We start from the raw sequence: 14,765 nt of genomic DNA on the forward strand, positions 1-14,765 counted from the left end.
AGCCGAAAAATAAGGGAAGCTGTTTTTGAAAGTGAAAAACGTCATTTTTTAGGCATTACATTTATTTTGCATCTCTAGAAAAGATGTATTCTGTCTAATTTATTAATAGTAATTGTCAGATGTGTCACACTTGTAGGGGATGTGGGTGTCACAACAGCAATAGGTGTCAACAAGTGGTGTCAAATGTTAGTTTTTCTAGTATATGCTGAGGGCTACGAGAAAATGAATGGTGGGTCGGAAATGGCCCCCGGACCATATTTTGGATTGTCTACAGAGACAAAATCAAAAGAAAACTCACTCGCTCAAAAACTACAAATAATTTGTATATCAGTATACGTATATACAGATTTTGGGCCATTGTAGGATTTTATTTGCACATCCCAAAGAGCAAGTTAATTGCCAACTCCCTAGTCAACCACTCAGCTCCTACGTGAACATTCACTGTTAGATGATCCCCCAACCTTCTCACCTGTCCTCCCCCAACTCCCCCGATTGTCCCCCCCCACACATCTTCCCTCTGCTAATGAGCATGGTAATTATGGCTGGGCCAGGCCAAAGGGAGGGGAGGGAGAAAAAAAAAACGAACAGGAGAAGAGGACAAGAGTCTATACTGGCTGCTCTGCTTGCTCTAGATAGCAACTCTTTCACTTTCTCTCTATCCCTCGCTCTCTGTGACACATAGCCCTACGCCTAATTAAACGCCTCGGAGGGAGAGAGAGCGAGAGAGAGAGAAAGAAAGAGAAAGAAAAAGAGAGAAAGAGAGAGAGAGAGATGAGAAAGAAAGCAAATTTTATGTCAGTAAAGAGTTTGAGAGAGTGTAAAGTGAGAATGATGCAAATGCAGAAAGGAAGAACGATAAGAAGCTCTTGATGGGATGCAGTGTGGTGGGGTACCGGCGGAGGGATGAAGGGGAAAGGTGGGGAGATATGCTGTGTGGGGTGGACAGGTGAATGCTTAGTGAAGCTGAGAGATAGAGGAAGTGCAACGGGAAAAGAGAAGACATTTTTAGAGCGGGAGTGGGGGGTGGGCGAGTGGGGGGGTCAGGTCTGACGGAAACGAGAAGGGATGAAACACTGTGGAAGAGTGGATGAAATGGGATTACTAAAATGTATGAAAATTATAGCAGAAGCGTGATGGAGTAGCAGCTCTAAAGAGAATGGTGTCTCAAGATGATAACAGTGCATCCTCATTGTGCAGAAGAAAATAAGAAACGCCTGGCTAGCACCAAATACAACACACACAATGAATTCAAAAATCAAGGATGTATTCTACATAGCAAGCAAGATTTTACAAGCAGTGTGCTAGTGTTTGTCCATCCATCCAAATTGACAGTTGTGAGGTCAAAGGCAGCGTACTGATGTTGGTTCACCATCTCTGTTATAGTTCATCTTAAGGTGTTTGATGGGCTTGATGTCAGCGCTCGCAAGTTCTTCTACACCAAATGCATCCAAGTATGCTTGTTATTGACATTTTTGGGGCACAACCATCCTCTGACAAAAAAAAAAAGCGTCTGCCACAAACTGTTCACTGTCGTCATTAGTTCAGTGAAATGATGACATAATCCAACAGAATGCTCCTGATTTTGAAACAAATGTAAAGCCAAAATATACCTTTAAAACAGAGATTAAATGACAACAGGCTGTGGTACTGTGCCAATTAGAGACTCGCTATTGTGAATAATTAAGCAGGCTAATAACGGGACAATTAGGGATGTGTAATTACATTAAGGGAACACGGGGACTAGTTTCAACGTAGTAATGATGGCATGCAATTAGGGGGCCAATGTTATCTCCAGGATCATATCCATAATTCATCACCACACTTATTTGTGAAGCCTAAAAATGATGTGGGGGGGGGACTTATAACTGGTTATCATATATTATCTTTGTAAAAAAACAAACAAACAAGACCCTCCAGTTGATGAGTCCACTCTACATGATACTTCAGAGGGGGAGAAATTGTTTCTCATACAACTGAGAGCGACGGAGAGAAAACAAAAACAACTTTTCAAAGATTTAATTAAATAACAAAAGCCCATTTATCAAGAGTCAAGCACAAGTCTCAACATCTGGGCTGTGTCCAAATATAACATTTGCGTGTTTGGAGCACTGGCAGATTTTCTCTGTGGTCTATCTCGTGAGAAAAGGAAGAAACACATTTGCTGGTCTCCAGCATGCCATGCATGGAAATGGGAGACAACAAAGATACAGAGATGACAGGAGAAGTGGCCCAGGGACCTAAAAAAGATCTTTATTGTTTACTGCAGTTGACTTTGAAACTTGAATAAGCAATACCTTGTAATTCTTCATGGAGGGAGATCCAGAGAAGAAAACCAATATAGTGCATATTTGAAGAAATATAAATATGTTGTCATTATTGCTGACAATGCATAAATTGAGTAAGTAGATTGTATGTGTGACAATACTAACTACAAGTATATAAGTTTTATTCCAACTAGTAATTTTGCCTGGCTTTTTAAAAATTAATATTTATTATTTATCTAATAATATTTTATTTAATATATTTTATTATATTTATTTATTTATTTTAATTATTATTCAGTGTATTTAAGATGGCGCCCTTCCACACAGCAAATTGAAAGCATATCTTCCGAAATGTTTGTTCAGAAAACATCCAAAGTCGCCGCAAACCGGCCAAATGTTGACTTGTCTCCCCTCCAGGTGTGTCAAACCTGTGCCTAGTTATAATTCACATGCCAGCATTTATTTATAAACATATTTGTTTTCTGAACATCTGTTTTTGTAAGTCTCCCACCGTCCTCCATCGCCCACATGGAAGGTTATCTATTGTTGTTTTAATAGACTGCGACGTACGCGTCGCAAATTACCTGACGATTATTTGAATGGGTTGTTACTTCTTAGAAAATAATGTTCTGGTGCACACTTGATGATGGCAACAAATAAAAGACCAACTGTGTCGATTGCGTGAGTTGCGACAGTCACCGAGACAGAACGCATAAAAAAACAGAGCGGCCATCTGCGGGAAAAGCTTACTTAAAGTATAGAAAGACATTATCCATAGGGAGACAATTGTACTTGTTGGAAAAGCAGATGTCTTTGAGATTAGGGAAGCTTTAACAAGCCTTTTCCAACTGCAATGACGACTACGCCACGCAGATGTTTCACACTTGGTTTGCGTGTCCACATAGGGCCTGGTTTTATTTGCATCCGGGAGCATCGCGAAGCACTTTATGTGACAAACTCTCCGTAAGACAGATTTAGAAGGGAGACCACAACTACTACGCCAACCCCCGGGTTTACTCGTGCAAATATTTGTGCCGCTGGTTGCCACTTTGATATCTTATTTGGGATTAAGGTCTCTTTTCATCCATCTTGAGCACAGAGGACAAATTGTAAAGGATCGATAGGAAACCCACTCCAAAAAGACAAAAGCATTGACTTCCACCCTATTAAAGGTGTCCCTTGAATCAATAGAAAGATAAACAGGAATAGTCGAGGATTAGAATTTAAGAATGTAGCAAGGTGAACAGGCAGACATTTTAATTATTAGCGCGCAAAGGGATCGCTCTGCACAGCAGCCATTTAAAGTCGAAATATATGCAACTTATGTTCCCACTAAGTGGCCCTGCAAGAGCCGTGCCCAACCTTTAAGTCCTTTAGCGCTCCGGAAGATGTGTAACCGTAAATGAATTATTGGTCGGCATGGATCCCCGCCAAAGACAACCTTGCGGTGGAGCGTGCTTGCTAATTGGGACTGAATGTGCTTCAGGGCTAACACAACAATGCACGCATCACATCTCCATCATCCTACTGAGAATACACCGCTACCACATCCTTGTCGTTGCTTACCTGAGTAGCTTTATAGGATCTCCCTCATGCACTCAAAAGACTCGGGTCAAGACTCAGATTTTTTTTTTTTTTGTAAACATGGTTCCACTCCCTGTTGGCAAAATTTATATCTCACTATGTTTATAACAAACACATTAGGCAACACCTCCACCATTCTTCCCCATTCGAGTGCCAACACAACACAAATGACACAAACGAAGATGAAAGCCAAATGCCATCACTTAGTTTGAACAAAACAAACGTTGACAATTTTGGATTATAAATGCTGTGTGCTTTGCTTGGATGTGTTTTCTCATTAGTGAATAAAGACTTAAAATAGGTGTGAATGTAAGTGCGAATGGTTGTTTGTTTACATCCGATTGGCCGACAACTGAATTTCTCCGCTGGAATAGGCTGCACCAAATTGTAAAGATTTGTACTTGATATTATTTTTCAGCTAGCCACACTGTAGTCCATATAATTGGATTAGCTGATGTAGCTACAAAAAATGTAACATCCTAAATTGGTAGGAACCTTAAATAAAAGGTTTGGTTTCATGCAACTCTAACCATCAATCATTGGCAAATTCAATTAAAAACTGGATACAAAACATTTAGTCTTCCCTGTAATAGAGGATCTTGTTAGAATCCTGTCCAAAAACATTATTAAAGGTTGTTTCAGAATAGGTATAATCCATCAAAGGTCCACCCCCCCTCTTCTGTTCTGCCCCCTTGTCTGCTTTGCTGCTGTAATCATTTTCCCCTCCCAAGTGTGACATTCATAAAGATGCTGTGCGGGATGTGCTACCCAAGTTGAAAACAAAACATTAGGTAGACTCGTGAGCAAAGATGTTCCTCAGCTGCCTGCACCGTTGAATCAATTGATTGACATTAATTCTATTTTTAAATCGATTTATTCGTGGATTGATAGAACAATTAAATAAAAGAAATGAGGTGAATGGTTGGGATATTTCTTTATATTCAAATACAACTGGCATTGGTCCTACTAAGAAATCTGCGAGCTAATTGTTTGGAATGTTGCCAGTGAAATGGTTCTTGAGAGTATTGTTTGTTTTTGGCCACAGCTGTTCACTCATTTGAAGACCGGCTGGCAGTAAAGAATCCCTTTTTCAAAGTTTCAAGGGAGCCTCGGTGGAAATACTGTTGACTCGCTGCCTTCACAAGTATGCTAACAAGCTGTCGGAACATACAAATGTTATCGGCACCCTCCCCTGACAAACTTTGCCTGCCGCTCCATGTCCTCTCTCGACACTATTTTCATTATGAAACTGCACATTTTCATTCGCCGTGTGTCACTGGCCCTTGTCAGATATTAAGAAAGAGTCGGAACACACGCAAGTGCTGAAAACCAGGGTAAGGCGGGGTGGGAAAAACAAAAAACAGAACATAAAACAAACATTATTTGACTGTTTTTGTGGCAGATTTGGTTCAGACAGTGTGATTCCCTTTGGATCTGGGCGAGTGCCGGCAAGGAGAGGCAGTGCAGGGAGAGAGACGGGGAGATGAAGTGAACCCAGTCAGAGCGATTGTTCTTTCATGTGTGAGGGTGACAAAAGAAAAGAGTGGAAAGGTGCATGACAGGAGGACATTATGCAAGAGTGAGATGATGTGAAGTGAAAGGGAAAATGGTAGCAAGAGAGCAAAAGAATCGGCTGCGTGTTGCTGATTCACTAGTCTTGTAAATCCAATGTTAGTCCTAAAACTAAAATTAGCGCAGCATGGTCATGATCATTTTATACTTTGCTCAAGGACTGTTGTTAAAAGATTGTTATCGAGGTCCGGTTGCTTGTTCACTTGCCTGACTTGTATGTGGACGTAAAAATAAAGAGTAGAAGCAAACGTATTGGAAGCTGATCATTCGCAGAGAAAGAAACGGTTTCAACTCTTCTGCATTACGCAACCTAAAATCAACTTTCTCATACTGACCAAAAGGGATGGGCCAATATTAGATTTGGGAGGATATCCATGAGTAAATAAAACCATTTCCCAGTGTCCCATCACCAGTGTGCTATTTTAAGAACAGTCCTGTGGGCTACTCACATTGTCTTTGGGGCTAACTAGTATCTTCTGGCATCGTAATTTTTTTTAGGACAATACACAAGTTGAGGAGTTGCGCTCTTCTGTCATTTCCCTGTAACTCCTCACCCCTCCCCTCCAAGGGCTCATTACCACCCTAGTGACCAACGATTTTAGCGGTTATCAAAACCTTGACCTTTAAAAACCATGGTAAACTGTCCTGTGCCTTCTAACCAAATACTAGTCCAATGTACCACTGGTGTGTTTCACTCATATCTGTCTCCTGATGAATGTAACACTGATAATGGTTGCAGTCTATTACAAAACAGAACGTCAAACTTTGACCTTCTCAAATCACTTCCCGTATAAAACAACAGATGCTGTGAATATGGCTGCTTGTTTTCAAAAAAGGAGGCAGAAGAACATTGAAGATGTGACACCCTGACAGTTGTTATGCATTCAGCTCTTTGACAGGTGAATAATAATAGAATGGAGGCCCGAATCATGAGGCCAGCAAAGATTCACACACGGAGGACACACACACCCTGGAGGGTGAGTCAGAGCAACGTGTCTCACACACACACATAAACAGTCTCCCAGCAGAGCTGCTGCCAGGTTATATAGAGGGATGGAGTGTTCTGAGTTACAGCCTGCACAGTGCAGCCACTCGCCACAGCAGCACCATACAGAGTCCATAAAGCATGATGGATGGCCCATCATCATTTACCACTTTGGTGACTTCTCAATGCTGTCACACCCCACCAAGCACATGCCAAAGAAGCCACGCATACAGCAATAGAGACGGGCACACAAAGGCGAGAACAGAAAAACGGCATCGCAGACAAAGGGGTATTTGCGAAGGCAGAAAGTGAGAGCGAAAAGGAGAGAGAGCGTTTGATGAAGGAGTGTTTTTCGATGTTTGCCTCAATGAATACACGCCGGGTCACGGGCAGCGCATGCGTACGTATTCATGCTGTGGCGCGAAAGAAGAGAACACTTCCCTGTCCCTTTTCTCTTTGGATGACAGCAGCCCACACACGTTCAGGCTGTATTTGGAGCATGTAAAATCTACTGTCTCCTCTGCTTTGCTCTTCTCCTCGACCATATCACACCCGAGGGAGGGGGAGAAAGAGATGAGAGGTGAGAAAGAGAGCAGATTTAGCAGGTGAGAGTTTAGATGCCAAAGCAGGTGAGATATCAAATGTAGCGGAACGTTCACCGGCGGAAAAGACACTCCAGTCGTACAATTCAAAAGTCGAGGAGAAAAAGACGCCGTCATTCGTGACGCTGCGGGTCATCACAAGACCGCACTTCGAAGAGCATCAGAGGATTAACTCTTGGTTCACTAGGTCGAGGTGAGGTGAGGATCTTCATTAGACTGGTTATTCAACAGGGAAGTACTATTTTGTCTCTAGCTTGTAAATAACCAGACAAACAGTAAAAAAAACATGAACTTCTAAAATTTTGGGGGTGCTTGGATTTGCTTTAAGGGTGCAAAAATGGGCTAGACACGCCTCTGGATTCCAGACACATGACATCAGTTCTTATGAGAATTGGGTTTTTTTCCCCCCTAATGGTTATTACTTTATTTTCACCCTTATAAAAAAATAAACTAAAATGATATCTGATACATCACAACGTTGTCATTTAAGTCAAAATTATTTCCCTGTTTTTTTAAAATATAAATGAGATTTAACAATAGAAGAGTGGTGAGAGGATACTGGAGCAAAGACACCATCTCTGGACAGTTTCTATTGATCGCCACCCAGCCCACATCAGCACAACTTTCCCAAATTGCTATTGAGAAGTGACCTGTAATGCAATTACTGGCCAATGCGGGGCCTCGCTTGCCATCAATTATTAAAAGCTCCCCGAGTTGTGGCCCGCTACGCTGGCTTTGTGTCATTATCACATCTGCTGGCCACAAGCTCACCAGCTGCTACAATGCCGTCTGCAATGAGATTTCCGGGCAACATTTTCTTCTCTATCCAGCTAATTACCCGATATGGCCAAATCACGAGAATAAAATGATATAAATAAAGTTATGGCTTTACAGCATCACCGGTAAAATTGTGATGGGGAAGGAAGAATGCACAATATGGCTTGAATGCTGATTGAACTTCTCACTACTCCTTTTGCTGTTTTCGCACAGCATGACAAGTTTAGTTGTTCGTAACTGGGAAACTGTTTGCCATGACTGTCACAGTAAAAGAAAAGGGAAAAGAAACAGTACAATAGATAATTGCCATTTTTCTTTAAGCTGACACAATCATTTTTCTTTCCGCTGCTCTCGTTATTGAAGTCTTTGCTCAAACTGGAACAGTATTTTTTTTTTTTTATAGTCGCCGTCTAGCACAGCACTTAAAAAGCACTGCAATAGACTTTGAATGTCGAACCAAAGCCACATTATCATCAGATTAAAAACACTTGATCTGCTTTATTCTAAAAGTCTATAAAGCAATTTTGGTAAACAAGAGATACCTAATGTTAATTGTCTCAATAAGGTACATTAAAGCTAATTGCATTTTAATTATTTATGCTATGGGTGAGGGAAAAAAGGCAGATCGTCGACAACTCACAGTGAACTTTAATTTCACACTAATAATAGCGCCATCTCTTTCAATCCCTCATTTGTTAACTCGAGAAAAAAACTCGCTGGAGGGTAATAAGGCTGATAGAAACTGATGGGGGATGCAAAGAACAACAAGCTGTGTAGCTTACTTGAAATTGCATAAAAGAACTTCCCCATCTCTGCATCGATGACAGGAGAGGAGGCAAGATGTGAATCACAGCCCGTGAAAAGAAACTTATTGATGGTGGACTCAACATGGTCCACAGAGCACAGTTTGAAGAGAAAAAAATAGATTTTGAGTGTGAAATATTACCTTTTATTGTTTTTTTTTTGGGCTATTATTTCTGCTTTGACATTATCATGGACAATAAATGAACGAGACACAACAATAAACACGACTCTTCACTGCTGTCACATGCACAAAGAATTTGGAGTTCTTGTGTCATGGGAATTTTGTTCATTAATTCCAAAGAGTAAAAGTGACATCATTTATTCTAACGAGAGACGACTCCATGTGTTTCCTATATGTACATGATTCTTAGTGCTAGATTTAGGGGGGTGGGGTGGTGGGGGGGGAAACACATGCAACTGCACTTGAAGTCTCCCCACATAAGAAAGCGTGAATAAATTGCTCATTTAAAATCGACACTGGGGAGTCCATGCCCACACTGCACATTTTGCTCTCCTAATGAGATTAAACAAACTGTCTCGATGATATCATTACACATACCGTAATCTAGCCCGGTAGTGTAAAGGTGTATAAAGTCGCATATGGCTCATCAATCCATAGGCCTAAAGGGTACAATGCGCCACTTTTGAAATGAGTCGTACCGCCGGACTACTGTAAAGAGAACCTCTAGACGTATGACTTTTTCTTCATTTTTCTCATTACAATCTGCTCAAACTCCACTTGGTAATGGGAGGTTGTAACATCAGGCCTAAAGCTCAACCACAATGAGGCCATTCAGATGACAGAAGATGGCGTCTATACTGTACAAATCTTTGGCGCTACGATTGAAGCACTTCCGTCGTTTCCTACTGCGTTGACTGGTTTGACCAAAAAGAAAATGTTGTTAAAAACTGCAGAAGCTATCAAAGCTCCTTAGCCTCACAAATGCAAGAAGTAATGTTCAAGTAGTATAGCAAGAAATAAACCCAATAAAGCAAATGAAGCCACATTCCTTACAGATTTACATCAGGAATGATTTGGGTTTAAGGGATGTATCGGATCATAAGAGACAGTTCTAACTGCGTTTGTGTTATTTGGGGCCCGCCACATCTGCGTTTCAATTCATCCCAGAGGTGTTGTACAAAGTAGAGGTCATGGCTATTCCATGTACACACCACTGAGACATTATAGAGCTGCTGTGAAAATAAGATTGGCTACTATAGTATGAAACTGAAAAAATAGTCCATATAATGACAAATAATCCACAACAAATTAAAAAGTACAATCTCAAACTCCTTATAACTAATGATTTTGTCATAAAAAATATATGGCACATTTAAAACATTATTTTGTAATTTCCCTTTTACAAGTTTGAAGCCTGATCTCCATTAAAAGAATATCTCATCAATAAAAGCAAAGGCAGTTGTTGGAAGCGGTCGCCAGTATAAATTCACCTCCCTCCAATCTTACTAGCCGAGAAAGGAGGGTGTTGATGCTCCAAAAAACGGACGGCATCACAAGTTTACCAATTGACAAGGGATTATCATTCCCAACACCACTACAAGGCAAAGCTGACTGCTCTACCAGATGATAAGAAGACATGAAAGAATAAAGGGAGATTCCACCAGTGGATACAAGAAGAAAATCAAAGACTGCTTTCAGAAGTTGGAAAGGGAGGAAGGAATTGACAGCAGCGCCGACTATACTCCGAGGAAGCAGCAACTAAAAATCATTATCTCTTTTTTTTCAATTGTATTTTATGGATGCATCGAAACACATCACCGCATAGTGCTCCTCTTAAAACGCAGATTTTATTTGGACACTGGCTATTGTTTATTTATTCCCTCTTGGCAGCACTCGTAACTGTTGACTGGTAATAAATTACCCATCGGGTCTTTGGCTGTAAAATGATGTGTGTTCTTAATAATGCGCACATACTTATTGTTGCCAAAATGGCTTCATTGTATTTTTGGCCGCCTACGTTTCTTCAATCACTCCGCTACCACGTTCTGTCAAGGGCTGGATTCATTAATTGGAGCGTTCCGTGTGGCAAACGGTTTTCTTTTGGAGAAGGGTGATTAGAATAGTTGATGGGAGAGAGCGAATGGATGATTTAGCTCGGAGGCCTGTGGCATTTTTCATGTGGACGCCCCGCTATGACCCTTGCGCACTGCGCCACAAATCCACTCTGACAATTGGGAGTGTGTAACTTGTACACACAAGGTTGGGACAAAAAACACAATCTGGTGCCACCAAAACTCCCATTCACCCGACTGGCAAGTATCGACCAAACTGATGGTGGTGAGACAATGTTGCCATAAAACTGGGTCACAAGAACCAATCAATGTCATAGATTTCTTTCGCTGGCATTATCTCAACTGGGAGAAAGGCTGCTTCTGGTGGTGCTGGTGGAGGAGTCGTGTTGGACGAAGAAGGAAGCAATCAGTGGTTCCAGAGGCACCTCACTAACATCAAGCTTGGCTTCATCAAGCTTTTTGCTTTCCCATCTTTTTTTCTAGTATGTTTGCCTCCGGGCTGAAAACAAGAACATGTATGTGCTCTACTGCATGCGTGTTGATTGCATGTGGGTGCACCGTATGAAATGACACATTGATTCACAGTGTTCCATATTTTATTTTCGTCGGGCTCACGATTACAGTATGAGTCAATCGACTCTGTATTACTCTCTTTCTCTCTCTCTCTGCACTCTCTTTCCATGAGTATCAGGTTGTTCCGTGAAAGTGTTTGTGAACAGATTTGTATTAGTTATATGAGAAGTCTTTGCGGTGTGTGTGAGTGAGCATTGTGTCACAGTACAAAGTATTTATTGTATCACAAGCGTGCACCTCTTGTGTACCACGTGTGGGATTGTGGTGAGGATCCGTCCATCCTTCCGTCCGTCCGTCCGTCCGTCCGTCCGTCCATCCATCCATCCATCCAGTTTGAAGGGATTTCAAACTCGAGTGTGCTGTTAGAAGTTCAATGGCTGTTTTTTTTTTTTTTGTTGTTGCTTGTTTACCCTCAGTATCACTTGGCACACACACACACACGCATGCACACACACACACGCATGCACACGCACTCACACACAAACGCAGAGTCTTCAGTATTATGTGCTGCGCTACACGGGCAGCCTACAGCCGTGCTTAGAGGCCATTTCCACTAGGTGGGTCTAATCCCCCCTACTCTCGGCTCACCTGGCAGCCACAGCAAGAAGAACTTTTTGAATATAAAGGTTGGGAAAGCAACTTTGATAATAAAAAGCGCATCAGGTTGCGAAGTGGAGGGGAAAGAAGCTTTAAGGGGAGGAAAGGGATTTCATTTGCAGGATTCTGGTTATGTTGGTCTGAGAGAGGGGATTGATGGAGGCTGGAGGGCCAGAGAAAACAAACAAGGTGGAAAAAAGCAAAACCGGGTAAGAGTGAGTGCCATTAGGATTTCCTACTGCCTTTCTTATGCAAAATCACCCAGGTTTTTGGTTGTATTTGTATGCTTGTTTGCCTCTAAGATTATACACATTTTACAATAGTTACTGCCCCCTATCGGACTGGAGTTGACCAGTATTAATGGCATACTGGACTGACTTCGCTCTTTTTTTTTTTTATCATTATTATCAGCAGTACCATTTAACCAAAGGCACAGAAGTCTTCAGTGCTTCCCTCCCTTGTGTTTTCTACAGTAGTGCTTTCTACTTGTTTACTTTAAGTTCACCCTCAATCAATTACAAAATTGAGAGTGTGCTTTTCCTGGCAAAAGTGGTGCTAATTAGCATTTGCCTCTGCAGCCAAGTTGATTGCAAATGACTGTACAAGTTGATCCACACGTCCATTTATATGCTGTGTAACACGCCGGCACATTTGTAAATCATTTGTACATTGACTGTTGGTATAAACTACAAACACATTTTCCCTCAAACAATGATGAAAAAGGCCAAAACATCAGTCACAACAGATGCGTGAACGCAAAATGGCATCCTGGTTTTGACCAAATATTGAATCTCTCTCTATGTGTCGGTGGTCTCCCCTACCGTTTCTTTCTGAATAATATGCCATTGGGAAGTGGAAAAAAAAAAAAGCTGAAAGCACCGATCCCCACTCCTCCGCTCTTCTCGCTGCACGTCTGTGATGTCATAATCACTCACATCAAAGGCTATGCGCTCAACACGGCGACTGTCAGCTTCCCTAGAGGCGTCATTAAAAAACGAACACAGCAAAGCAAGCCAGGCCTGACACAGACCTATCAAAACTTCCTGACACACACGTGTGCAAGTGTGCACGCTTGTGTATAAACTTGGCTTGCATCTTTCCACAGAAGATGCATCTGCATGTGTCCCACCCGTGCACACACTGTACATACTGACACAAAGAAATAAATGCATACATAAAATGTATAATACTATATACTGTATCTAATCCCCCCCACTGAATTGAACATCTAGCTCCTCCCTTGAGAGCGTCAAAAATCCCTTCTACTGTCACGCACCGATGACAGCTCAACATTCATAAGAGATGTCGTTCACGTGCGTCCTACACGACTGCTAACATCTGCAGCACGTGAACATCTGTCGAGGAGACACGCTACATGCATGACGCGCCTGATGCGGAGCATACACTTAAATGTACAAATAGCCGTCATCTACGCAGCCGCTGGGTTCTACCCTCCCCGTCTTTCTCTCACACACTCGCCCACACACAGCTGCTTGGAAGCAACACACGCGGGCGCGCACTCATTTACACAAACGGGAGGAAGGACTATAAATAGTTTGCCTATGATGTGATGCTGTGTGTGGTTTCTCCCTGTGGGGTTCTACGTGTGTGTGTGTGTGTGTATGGGTGTGTGACTGTCAGAGTGACGAGAGAGGGAGAAGCAGGAGGACGGTAAGCGAGAGGAAGGCTCTGCTCTTGTCTGGTGCACAGCCAGTGATAAACACAAAGTGACAGGCGTGGCAAAGATGGTGAGTCCCCTTTGATTTGAAATAAATGTCAGGCATTTGTATGTGAAAAATGAATGCGCAAGTGCCACCATGAATCCGGCATTTCTTGACTATGTGTTGTCTTTGTCTTTGCTTCCCGGCCCGCATGTAACTCACCCCCGGAAGGGTCTTCTGCTCGTGCAATGCATTCTGGGCTTTCAGGGCGGACTCCCTGGCACAGTAGGTGAGGAAGGCACAGCCTGAAACAAAGCAAAAGGAAGAGATAATTAGAGCTGGCGACAAAGAGAAACAGAGTGAGATGAAGGAATGTGCTCCAGCAACCTTCAGCAAATGGCCCAAAACAACAGAAATGCTTGTCCCCATTATTCCAATCACCAATACGGAATTTTCCGAGCACAGCAGCAATGGAACAAACGGAACATTCCTATTGGCGTGAGCGCAGTCAAGTCTGCACTGAGAAATTAAGAAGAGCGATATCTGCTGGCTTGCAGATTTGTGCAATATGCTGCGCGAGAGCTCCTCTGCCTGAGAAACACGTCAGATGTGACGGAGCTTCCCGGCTGCCAGTTATCCGTTCGCCCATCACGCTCTTCAGGCTGCTGTGACACAGATAGACATTTTCTCTGACAACTCCCCCCCCCACACTTTTCTCTTCCACTTTTCATTTGTCCAACTCTTGGCTCCATATGTTGTTCCTAGATAACCCAGAGACCGTGGGTTTGTTACCACCTGGGCTGACATGTGGGGGTGGAAAGAAGATGGAGACGCAGGAGGCGAAGCAGAAGAAGAAGCCGTGGGTAATGTGGAAGCCTCTCCCTCGCTGTGACAGCGAGGAGCACGCTACTATCCGCAAGGCTGACAGCCTGTCAATCTCCACATCTAGGGAAATGATTTATGGGGATGACAAATAAATAAAACATGTCCAACATCACAATGGACAATAGTGACATGATTCAATTAGACACAAAAGAAGAAACATTTGTTCTGAGCCATCAAGAACTGAGCAGGATCCTTTTATTGCTCATTCTGGTTCCCCACTACGGTTTCTATTGTTGTAAACAGACAAATATCTGCTTTGTGTTAATACTTATGCAACTTCATTTTCATGCCTGGGCAAGTCAAGTTGGGTGTGTTCACTCCCACAACATCGCAAACGCCCCTTTCTAGCTGAACCTGTTGGCAACTGTGGACATTGCGGCTACCCCTGCGGAGGCTTCGTCTTTAACCTCAGGTCTTGCCTAAGGCA

The 14,765-nt window shown here is 42.4% G+C and overlaps 1 protein-coding gene across 1 annotated transcript in view; it reads right to left on the minus strand.

Moving 5' to 3' along the window:
- The window catches only part of celf4 (CUGBP, Elav-like family member 4), a 40,849-nt gene extending 27,091 nt beyond the window's left edge, over positions 1 to 13,758 (minus strand). The window contains exon 1 of the mRNA XM_061290653.1: positions 13,676 to 13,758. The gene's annotated coding sequence lies outside the window, so the exon portion shown is untranslated. The remainder of the gene's footprint in view (positions 1 to 13,675) is intronic.
- Positions 13,759 to 14,765: the final 1,007 nt, after the last annotated feature.

The sequence above is a fragment of the Syngnathus typhle genome, linkage group LG11 (genome assembly GCF_033458585.1).
Source record: "Syngnathus typhle isolate RoL2023-S1 ecotype Sweden linkage group LG11, RoL_Styp_1.0, whole genome shotgun sequence".
Classification (NCBI taxonomy): Eukaryota; Metazoa; Chordata; class Actinopteri; order Syngnathiformes; family Syngnathidae; genus Syngnathus; species Syngnathus typhle.